The 12295-nt window shown below is 42.6% G+C and overlaps 1 pseudogene; it reads left to right on the top strand.

Annotated features, from left to right (window-relative positions):
• Positions 1-1834: 1834 nt before the first annotated feature.
• On the top strand, positions 1835-3197 carry LOC133749709 (kinetochore protein Spc24-like; annotated as a pseudogene).
• Positions 3198-12295: the final 9098 nt, after the last annotated feature.

Below are 12295 nucleotides of genomic sequence, written 5' to 3'. Positions count from 1 at the left end.
GCCATCTGGTTCCCATGTTTGTAGAATACAGGCACTGGACCCTTGGTGTAGCTTCTGCTCCACTTTCTATCCCAGGAATGGACTGGTCTCATTCCCCAGCCCTTACCTTAAACTGATCACACACAGGGTCCCTGGCAGTTGATGGAAGGCTGTGTTCAGGATTACTGGGTGAGCTCAAGGGATGCTGGGAAGACTCTGTTATCTTCCCCTTTGTAGTCTGAGGTTTTTCAGCCCTGAGTAAAGAGGTTGTTTCTCTTTATAAGTACAAAACATTTTTTTCCCTTTCACTAGTTTTCTATTGATGGCAAAAGAATGTATGCAGAGGCCAGTGCTGTGGTGTAGTGGGCTAGGCCTCCATGTGTGGTGCTGCCATCCTATATAGGCAACGGTTTGAGTCCTGGCTCCTCTTCTTCTGATCCAGCTCCCTGCTGTTGGCCTGGGAAAGCAGTAGAAAATGGCCCATGTACTTGGGCTGATGCATCCATGTGGGAGACCTGGAAAAAGCACCTGGGTACTGACTATGGATAAGCACAGCTCCAGTCATTGGCTATTTGAGGAGTGAACCAGTGGATGAAAGACCTCTCTCTCTCTCTCTTTCTCTCTGCCTATACCTCTGCCTTTCTTTTTTCCCTTTCTTCCTAGTATGGATTGAAATTAAATTAAATCAATGCAATTTAATAAGTTTATTTAGTCTTAGAATGCTTAGAAATTTTGTCTGATTATACAAGAGTTGGGCATAGATGTCTTTTGTAATAATTTTTACATAACAATTATGGGAGAAATTTTGTTCATATATTTTCAACAAATGAGTCATAACAAAAATGTACACATTTAATCATTCATAATTTGATTTTTGTTCCACCTCTTGTGGAATTTGTATATCTATATTTGGTTTTCACTAAAACTGAGGTTCTCTTGTTTTTTTTTTTTTAATGATTTATTTACTTAAAAATCAAAGTGTTCCAGAGAGTGGGGAGACAGGAAGTCGCTTCTGCTGGTTCACCCCCTGAAATGCCTCCAACAGCAGGGGATGTGCCAGGTGGAAGCCAGGAGCCAGAAACTCCATTCAGGTCTCTTGAGTGGGTGGGAGAAATCCAAGAATTTGGGATTGTTTGCTGTCTTTTATATTCAGTTGCAGAAAACTGCATCGGAGAAATGGTGTGTCTTGGACTCAAACCAAATACTCTTGTAAAGGATACTGGTGTCCCAAGCAGGAGCTGAACCCACTGCACCACCATGGCCACCCCATGAGGATCACATTTTCTTAATGCACAGCTTCATACATCCAGGATTATAAACTTAGTTCTTTCTATAGCTTGCTTTATTTGAATTTTTTGTTCTCTATCTTTTATGTGACAATAGATTTCTCACTTGTTTTTTCTTTGTATTTTTGGTTTGTTTCTCTAGTCTTTTTCCAAACTGTAATCCTCTTTTTAATTATTATATTCATTAAATTGGTTGTTAGAAACAAAATATAGTAAATATATGTTTTACACATTTATTAAATTGTAAGTTAAAGCCTGATATACTTTAATACTAATGTTGCTCTGATTGCAAGTTTACACTAATATCTATTTCTTACAACTCATTTATATTTTCAATATTTTAATTTTTCTTATGTGTTAAAGATCTTTCTCTGCATCGATTTTTGTCTTCTATTTCTTCCCTACCCACTACCATAAAAATTATTTTTAATATTCATTAACTGTAAAATGAGGCTCTCTCAAATTCATTCTGTTCCTTTCTTTATCATGTTTACAATTTTAACCTGTTGACATTTATATTTTCCTTCCTTAAGTTGAACAATATTTTAGAAGTCCTATAAGAGATTTAAACCTATTTCTTCACACAACCTTATATTTAAAAAGCTTTATTGGGGCCGGCGCTGTGGCATAGCAGGTTAATGCCCTGGCCTGAAGTGCCGGCATCCCATATGGGTGCGGGTCTCCCCGTGGCGGCCTTCCGCGACATCCAGGAGGTGAGTCAGGGGCTGCTGAGCCTGCTGGGCGCCAGCCATGCGGAGTCTCAGCAACGACGGCTGCTGGGGCTTCACGACCAGCTGATGGCGCGGCTGCTGGAGACGCAGGACAGCGGCGAGCCCAGGCTCCAGAGAGATCCTGGCCTCCGAGGGGGAGGTGGCGCGGAGCCCGCTGGACGCCAGGGAGCGGGCACACCGCAGCGGCGCCGAGCTGCAGCAGCTGAATGCCGAGCTGCAGCGGGCGGTGGCCGAGGACGTGGGGCTGCAGGCCGGCCTGCTGGAGCTCAGCCAGGAGCTGCAGGAGCTCAAGGAGACGGAGGCGGAGCTTGAGAGGCCAGGGAGGTGGACGAGGACGTGGCGGTCACCATCCCGGCCGCCGTGTACATGGCGCAGCTCTACCGCCACAGTAATGAGATCGAGTGGGACTGAGTGTGAGCCGGGGGCCATCAAAGGCATCCACCACGGCCCCAGCGTGGCGCAGCCCATCCACCTGGACGGCACGCAGCTCTCCAAGCAGTTCGTCAGCGACTACCTCTGGAGCCTGGTGGACAGACACCTCGTGGTAGCCAGCGGCGGGGTCCCCACAGACCCGAGTCTCACTGCTGTGTCCTGCCCTCGCTGCCCTGGCCAGGGAACCCGCGAGCCGGCGGGGCCACACTGCCCACGGCCTCACTCCTTGGAGTTCCCAGCTCCGTGCTGGGTGCAGGGTAGCCCCACCCCACCTCTACCCCAGCCACACACAGGTCCCGGCTGCCGCGGGAGCCGGCCAGACAGGGCAGGTGTCCAGGCGGCCAGGAGTGACCAGGGTGCCCGGGCTTCCGGGATGAGGCCTTGATTCTTGAAGGCTGCGGGTGCGCTGATTAGGGGATGTGGGTGCTGAGGCCGCCGGAAAAAACAGGCCAGGGAACAGGACGGCGCTCAGAAAGGCTGGGCCCGGATGTCCAGGGCCCTAGTGTTAAGGATGAAGGACCATAGGCCGGCTGGGGGGCCCTGCCCTTGTCACTCTGGCTCTGAGTGTGTGGCTTGTGTGGGAGCCCTAAAGGGACCTCCTGGGTGCCCCCCAACAGTTGTGTCTAGGCTCATAAAATACAAGCATATGTGACTTCTAAAAAAAAGCTCTCTGCTATGGCCTGGGAAAGCAGTAGAAGATGGCCCAGGTCCCTGGGCCCCTGTACCCGTGTGGCAGACCTGAAAGAGGACAGGATTATTTTTCTATACTTATGTCACAAAAATGTTCAACATAGCTAATAAAATATGGAAAAAACAGCTATTGTTGAGGCAAAGTATTCATTTCTTCAGCCATCTGATTAAACTAGTTTAAGTTATATATAGTCTACATTAGTATTCTAAATTTGAAGTTATCCTCATCTCATAATAAAAACAACATACTGAGGAGGGAATTCAGCATAGAAGTAAGCTGCTGATTTGGATGTCCTCTTCCCGTATCAGAGTGCCTATGTTCAAGTCCCATGTATGCTCCTGATTCTGGCTCCCTGCTATTGGGTGCCCTGGGAATAAACAGGCGATGGTCCAGATGACTGGGTTTCTTCCACTCATGTGGGACACCCAGATTTAATTTCTGGATCATTCTGCTGTTCTGGCCAGCCCCAGCTGTTCTTGGCATCTGAGGAGTAAATCAGTATACAGGAGGTTTCTGTCTCTGTCTCTCTCTCCCTTTCAAATAAATAAAATAAATTTTAAACATATATTTCTAGTAAATATATACCAATGTACTCTATGTCTTATTGTACTCTTGCAATCTAAATGCAGTTACTCTTAAAACTTTTGCTGTGCTATTGGGTTTTATAGCTCTGTGTACTCCTGAAGAATTGAAGCTATCTTGCTATTTACAGGACTAAATATGGCAGCTAGGTAGCAGCCATATATTATATGGCTCTTGGAAAAGCATATATGTCTATATAACAGCAGGTATGTTAGTCATGTAAAGTGAATTATGGTGCTTACCTAGGTGAAAATCAATACATGCTAATGAGGATTGATTTTTTAAATGAAAAAAGTTGTACATTTATTTTTAATGTAAGGCCAAAGTATTTCTTTTTGTATTAAGTCAGTAGTGAGACAAATGAGACTATTGGTGAACATAAAAATTCGAGATTAAGGGACAGCACTGTTGTGTAGTAGGCTAAGTATTTGCCTGCAGTACCGGCATCCCAAATGGGCACCGGTTCAAGTCTCAACTGCTCCTCTTCCTTTTTTTTTTTTAAAAAGATTTTTATTTATTTATTTGAAAGTCAGAGTTACACAGAGAGAGGAGAAGCAGAGAGAGAAAGAGAGGTAGAGACAGAGAGAGAGGAATTCCATCCAATGGTTCACTCCCCAATTGTCCGCAATGGCCAAGCTGTGCTGATCTGAAGTCAGGAGACAGGAGCTTCTTCTTGGCCTCCCACATGAATGCAGGGGCCCATCTTCTACTGCTTTCCCAGGCCATAGCAGAGAGCTGGATCGGAAGTGGAGCACCAAGTATTGAACCGGCACCCATATGGGATGCCAGTGCTTCAGGCCAGGGCGTTAACCCACCGCACCACAGCGCCTGCCCCACAACTGCCCCTCTTCCAATTCAACTCTCTGCTATGGTCTGGGAAAGCAGTGGAGGATGGACCAAGTCCTTGGGCCCCTGCACCCACAAGAAAGATCTGGAAGAAGTTCCAGGCTCCTGGCTTTGGATCAGACCAGCTCTGGTCATTGCAGGCATTTGGAACACCTCTCTCTCTGTCTCTCCCTTTGTAACTATACCTCTCAAATAAATAAAAACTTTAAAAAAAACTTGAAATTATACTCCTTGGTGTCAACTTGCATCTAATGGCTTACTACCTAGTTTATTTCTGTATTTCATTTCAATGTTACTAACAATAAAGCCTATTTCTTAATGGCTTATTGTCTGCTAGACAATGTTTTTAAGATGATGCATAGGTTAATTTAGTTAATTTTCATGAAAGCCTTGTGACATAGATTATGCTAATGCCCTTGAATTGTATGTGAGAAAACTTTTTAGCAAGGAATCAAGAAAATCTTGATCTATACCTATATTATGAATGGTAATAATGTTTTAATGACCCACTTTCAAAGTAGTGATGATCTTGAATTAAATTAATTACAAAATATAACTGAAATAAAGTTTTCCCTTTTTTGAGGTGGATTACTAACAGATTCTTTTCCCATAGTATTTTTTTGAAAAACAGAATGACAAGAAGGGAGATATACACACACATATACAGAGAGAGAGAGAGAGAGAGAGAGAGAGAGAGAGAGAGAGAGAGAGAGAATGCTTCCATCATAGTTTCACTCTCCCAAAATGACTGCAACAACCAGAACTGGGCCTGTCTGAAGCCAGGATACATGGACTGAAGCTGAGCGTCCCCTACAGGTGTCAGGGAATCAAGCATTTGGGCCATCGTCTGCCTTCTCAGCTGCTTTAGCAGGAAGCTGGATCACAAGTGGAGTAGCAACACTCAAGCTGGCACTGTGATACAGGATGCTGGCATGGCAAGCAGTGGTATCACCTGCTGCACCACCATGTGAGCCCCACTAACAGATGCTTTTAAAAAAACATTTTATTCTGTTGGGCCCAGCACTGTGGCCTAGTAGATTAAGGCTCTGCCTCTGGTGTCAGGATCCCATATGGGCACCAGTTCAAGTCCTGGCTGCTCCGCTTCTGATCCACCACTCTGCTGGTGGCTGGGGAAAGCAGTAGAAGATGGCCCAAATGCTTGGGTCCCTTCACTCACATGGGAGATCCAGCAGAAGCCCCGGCTTTGGAGTGGACCTGCTGCAGCCATTGCAGCCATATGGGGATTGAACCAGCGGCTGGAAGATCTTTCTCTCTGTCTTTCCCTCTCTCTGTAACTCTGCCTCTCAAATAAATAAATCTTTTTAAAAAGTTTTATTCTATTTATTTGAAAAGCAGGATTACAAGAGGGATGGAGGGAGGGAAGGAGGGAGAGATCAATCATCCATCTATTGGTGGACTCCTCAAGTGCTGCAATAGCTGAGGCAGGGCCAGGCCAGAGTCAGGAGCCAGGAACTCGATGATCTGGGTCACCCACAGGGGTGGAAGTGGCCCAAGTAATTGAGACATTGTCCACTGCTTTCCCAGAGACATTAGTACTGAGCTGGAATGTAAGTGGAGCAGCTGGGACTTGCAGGTTGTGTCTCTCATCACTCTGCACCACAACACTGGTCTCATTTTTTAGAGATTTATTTATTTGAATGGAGAGTGACAGAGAGGGAGAGACAGATGGAGTAAGAACTCCAACAGATTCTTAATTATTTTCAGGGCTCAATTTAGAGAAAGTTCTTTGCAGTTTGGGGCTGGCATTGTGGATTACCAGGTTAATCCATAGCCTATGATTCTGGCAGCCCAGATGTATGCCAGTTAGAGGCCCAGTCGCTCCACTTCTGGTCCAGCTCCATGTTAATGTGTCTGGGAAACAGTATCAGATGGCCTAAGTACTTGGGTGCCTGCAACCCACATGGGAGACCCAATTGGAGCTCCAGGCTCCTGGCTTTGGCCTGGCTGAGATGAGGCCATTGCAGCAATGTGGGCAATGGTCCAGTGGATGGAGGATCTCTCTCTCTCTCCCTCTCTCTCTCTCTGTTTATGTGTGTGTATGTGTGTGTGTGTGTGTGTGTGAAGCTCTACTTTCAAATAAATTAAACCTTTAAAAAATTTAAAAGGCTCATGTACATTACATTCTTGTACATGAACTCCATTCATTTTATATGAAAATGTTAAAATAATTATACAAAATAAAAATACTTCATTATTTTACAAAAATGCATTTCAATGCAAATTACTACCATGAGATAGCATCATTATAAAATGCCTCTGATATCTTCATATCAGTATCTGATAAACCAAATTTAATTTCATTATTAATATTACTTTAGTAATTTTGTTTATAGTGGTTTAAATACTCTATTTTCCCCAAATAAACTCATTCAGTTTGTCAGAAAAGGATCAACCACAAATTAAACGAAGTATCAATTCTATCTCAAATGTGATATTAGAAAATATGTCGTACAGTACTGTTGTTTAAGTCTTGTGTTTTGACAAGTTTTCAGTTGAGTCATTTAAATAGAGCCCCTACTTTCACGATTTCTCTAGTCCAGTTTTACATGAGCACACATGCGTAACCTACATTAAAACAAGGATGTGTATAAACTTAATGATTTTGAATTTAGTTCATATTTATTAAAAGTATGAATGACATGTCCAGCGTTGTTAAGAAAACAGGTCTGGATGAAATTAAGCTTATGTCACAGGTGAATGCATTAATTGTTTCAAAATGCTGAAAAGTGGTACTGAGGTGGGGCTAGGGTTCTGTGGGCCCCTCAGACATAGGTAGAATGTCCTGCACAAGCAGGCTGCAAGCTGTGGCTGGAAAGCTTGTTTTCAACTGCTGACATCTCCCCCACTATAGCTTCCTGTTTATTATGTGTGAGCCTCTGGTTTTAACCATTGCTTCAAGTCAGTTGCAACCTTCCACACAGAGCTAGCAGAGGAGGGGGCTGTCTCCACAAGACCCCTGCCATCTCCATGGCAGGCTCCAAGCCAATCAACACACAGTATGTGAAACCCCTGTGCAATGGACAGCCCCATAGGATGACCCAATGACAAGACCATGATTGATGCCTTAAAAGCCCTAGGCAGTAAAACCTGGGTCCAGTTAGTGCACTCTGTCTAGTCTCCTCTCAGACTAGATGTTTTACTGTCACTTTGCAAACCAAAATAAAGTTTTTTGCTTCTTTTTTGCAAATTGTTTCCTGACTTTTTATTTCTATACTGATGAAAGCTGATGAAAAGAACCCACAAAACACTCTAGTAACTGCCATCCCCTCTGAGACTGGTAATGTAAGACCCCTTAAGCAGGCGTCCCACAAACCCACAAACCGGACCCCAGAAACACAGACTCCACTCCAATCGATGCAAAAGGCAAGAGGAAAGTTTATTACATTTGCAAATGGGCCGTCTCCGCAGCACCCTCTGGTAAGGTGCAGAGAGAGAGAGAGCGGCCGCGAACAATAGCTTACAGAGTATTTAAAGCTTAAAACCACAGCATTAGCATATTTGATTGTGTTACAACTCTATTGGGCAAGCTACAGGTTACTAGCATTTTATTGGGTAAGTTAATGGTTGCTAGGTAAGGTGCTTGGGATGGGGGTCGCGGGCAGTTTCTTCTTATTAGCTGAAGCAAGCAAGGACGAGAATGGCAGTAAAACAGTAAAACCTTAGTATGTTTCAGTCACAGAACCTTATTGTAACTCTTTTCCGGACTCCTGCAAGTGTTATCGGGTGAGACAGTTACACAGACACAGAGCAGCTTCACAAGGCAGTTTCCCAAGGTTATTCTGCAGGCAGGTGGAGACACAGTTATCTTAAGGAATGGCTACTGTCAGCAGCCAAACTTTTTAACCCTTGCTAGAATTATTTTAATATTTACTTTTAGCAGGGGTCTTACTTTTAGCAGGGGTCTTATAGTAACAGGTATGATACACATTTGAATGTGTGAGCTGTTTCATATTTATTGTAGAACAGTGTAAAATACATGTGTAAATAAGAATGTACATTTTAATTTAAATTTTCATTATGCCTTAAAGTACGTCTTTGAAACCTGAAAGGACCTTGAAATGTGTCTTGATTACACCTGATTTTATGCAAATCTCATTTTACACATGAAGATGCTAAGGCCCAGTGTAAAGGCCCAGTGTAATATAAAGTGAATTATGGAGCTAATAGCCAGGAAAGCAGTGGAAGATGGTCCAAGTGCTTGGGCTCCTGCACCTGCATGGGAGACCCAAAGAAAGCTCCCAGCCCTGGCCATTGGGGCCATTCCAGGAGTGAACCAGCAGATAGAAGACTTCCTCTCTGTCTCTCCCTCTCTCTGCCTGTACCTCTACCTCTTAAATAAATAAATAAACTCTTAAAAAATAAAGTGAGTTATTCAAGGTCCGACAGGTAATTTATATCAGTGATAACTGTACATGGAATTAGGTATCCCAATACACATACCATTGTTCTGTCAATATAGTACTCCTTGTAGAGTTAATGATTAAAATTTGTAGACAATTAAGGTTGGAAAATTAATACTTGCTATTTTGTTATGGTGGAAAATCTCTTTGTATACTTATTCATGATTAGCTTGAATTTTATTCAAAATATTTTCCTAGTATGTTTGCTATTTATTAGAGATACATAACAAATAACTACATTTACTTCTCCCAAATTAAAATAACTTGACTATTTACTTGGCAGAATGAAATATCTCTGCATATTTGAAAACCCTGAATGATATTAAGTCACTTGGGTTTTAAGAAAGAATGTTATATCTTATATTTTAGGTCTCTTAATGTTTTGAGTGATGATTTTCCAGGAACCACCTGCACCTATGTGGCTAGATGACATGGTATGAGCTGCCTCAGAACCCAGGAGCTTCACTGACCACAGGTGGAGGTGAAGTCTTTCCACATGGAGATACCAATGCTTAGGACTCTCAGAAGTTCATCAGTGAACTTACTTCGCAGAATCTGAGGCATCCACACAAGCACCCTTCATCATAGAACCCTCTGCCATCGAGATCCTGTTTCAGGTGTTGGTCTTGGAAAGCCAAGTCAAGTAGAGAAGCAGGAGCCCCAGGAGCTGAGCTCATTACAGGAGTTTTGCATGCCAGAGGATGACTGAGAGCTTGGTGCCACACTGGAAGTTTGGAAACTGGGCACACCACAGGATGGCAGAGAGCTGAGCTTAATACAAAAGCTGACCCCACCACCCAGTATCTTGAAAATGGACACACCACATGATGGCAGAGAGCTGAGCACACTGCAAGCCAGTAGAGAGCTAACCTTAGTACAAGAGCTGTGCCCACAAAAGAATAGCCAGGAACTTGGAAGTGGGGAATTGAGTACAGTGCAAGACAGTGGGGAGTTACACCTTTTTTTCTTTTTTTAGTCAAATGCTTTCTCTGTGTTTATTGAGAGAATCATATGTTTTTTCTTCTGCAGTCTGTTAATGTAGTGTATTACGTTGATTGTTTTGCGGACATTGAACCATCCCTGCATACCAGGGATAAATCCCACTTGGTCTGGGTGGATGATCTTTCTGATGTGTTGTTGCATCTATTGGCCAGAATTTTATTGAGTATTTTTGCATCTATGTTCATCAGGGATATTGGTCTGTAATTCTCTTTCAATGTTGCATCTTTTTCCGGCTTAGGAATTAAGGTGATGCTGGCTTCATAGAAAGAATTTGGGAGGATTCCCTCTTTTTCGATTGTTTTGAAGAGTTTGAGAAGAATTGGAGTTAGTTCTTCTCTAAATGTCTGGTGGAACTCAGCATGAATCCATCTGGTCCTGGGCTTTTCTTTGTTGGGAGGGCCTTTATTACTGTTTCAATTTCTGTGTTAGTTATGGGTCTGTTTAGGTTTTCTATGTCTTCCTGGCTCAATTTAGGTAGGTTGTATGTGTCCAAGAATCTGTCCATTTCTGACAGATTTCCCTGTTTGCTGGCATACAAGTCCTTGTAGTAATTTCTGATGATTCTTTTTATTTCTGTGGTGTCTGTTGTTACGTTTCCCATTTCATCTCTGACCCTATTGATTTGGGTCTTTTCTCTTCTTTTTTTAGTTAGTTGGGCAAATGGGGTGTCAATTTTGTTTATTTTTTCAAAAAACCAGCTCCTCGTTTGGCTGATTTTTTGTAATTTTTTTTGGATTCAATCCTGTTGATTTCTTCTTTGGTTTTAATTATTTCTCTTCTCCTACTGGGTTTGGGTTTGGTTTGCTGCAGGTTTTCTAGATCCTTGAGATGACTTGAAAGCTCATCTATTTGGTGCCTTTCCAATTACTTGATGTAGGCACCTATTGATATAAACTTTCCTCTTAACACTGCTTTTGTTGTATCCCATAGGTTTTGGTATGTTGTGCTGTTATCCTCATTTACTTCCAGAAAATTTTTGATTTCTCTTTTAATTTCTTCTATGACCCATTGTTCATTCAGGAGCATGTTGTTCAATCTCCATGTGTTTGCACATGCTCTAGGGATTCCCGAGTTGCTAATTTCCAATTTCATTCCTTTATGGTCTGAGAAGCTGCATGGCATGATTCTAATTCTTTTGAATTTGCTGAGACTTGCTTTATGGCCTAGTATGTGGTCAATCCTAGAGAGGGTTCCATGTATTGCTGAGAAGAATGTAAAGTCCTTAGATGTAGGATGAAATGTTCTGTAGATATCTGTTAGATCCATTTGGGCTATAGTGTCATTTAAATCTACTGTCTCCTTGTTGATCTTCTGTCCTGTTGATCTGTCTATCTCTGAGAGTGGAGTATTGAAGTCCCCCAGTACTATTGTATTGGGGTCTAAGTCTCCCTTTAAGTCCCTTAACAAGTCTTTTAAATAAGCTGGTGCCCTGTAATTAGGTGTATATACATTGATAATCATTATATCTTCCTGTTGAATGGATCCCTTAATCATTAAATAGTGCCCCTCTTTGTCTCTCCTGACAGTTTTTGTGGTAAAGTTTATGTTGTCCGATATTAAGATGGCTACGCCCGCTCTTTTTTCATTTCTGTTGGCATGGTATATCTTTTTCCAGCCTTTCACTTTCAGCCTGTATGGATCATTGTTGGATAGATGGATTTCTTGTAAGCAGCAAAAAGACGGGTTTTGTTCCTTAACCCAATCAGCCAATCGGTGTCTTTTAACTGGACAGTTCAAGCCATTAACATTCAATGTGACTGTTTAGAAGGAGTAACTTTGCCCTGTCATTTGCCAAAGATTTTTTCTAATATATGGTTTGAGATTCCTGTGATCTTTTGCTGTGAGGTTTCCTTCCTTTACCTTCTTTCATATTGGTGACCGTGTTTCTGTGTTTCTGTATGTAACACATCTTTAAGCATCTTTTGCAGGGCTGGACGAGTGGCAACAAATTCTTTCAATTTCTGTTTGCTGTGAAAGGTCTTTATTTCGCCTTCATTCACAAATGAGAGCTTTGCAGGATATAATATTCTGGGCTGGCAGTTTTTCTCTCTTAGTACCTGGGCTATATCTCGCCATTCTCTCCTAGCTTGTAGGGTTTCTGAAGAGAAGTCAGCTGTGAGTCTAATTGGAGATCCTCTGAGAGTAATCTGGCGTTTCTCTCTTGCACATTTTAGGATCTTTTCTTTGTGTTTCACTGTGGTGAGTTTGATTACGATGTGTCGTGGTGAGGATCTTTTTTGATCATGTTTATTAGGGGTTCTATGAACTTCCTGTACTAGGATGTCTCTGTCCTTCTCCAAACCTGGGAAATTTTCTGCTAGTATC

This window comes from Lepus europaeus, chromosome 20 (genome assembly GCF_033115175.1).
Source record: "Lepus europaeus isolate LE1 chromosome 20, mLepTim1.pri, whole genome shotgun sequence".
NCBI classification, from domain to species: Eukaryota; Metazoa; Chordata; class Mammalia; order Lagomorpha; family Leporidae; genus Lepus; species Lepus europaeus.
Note: the sequence above shows the minus strand (reverse complement) of the source record. Positions and strands in the feature narration are given on the sequence as shown.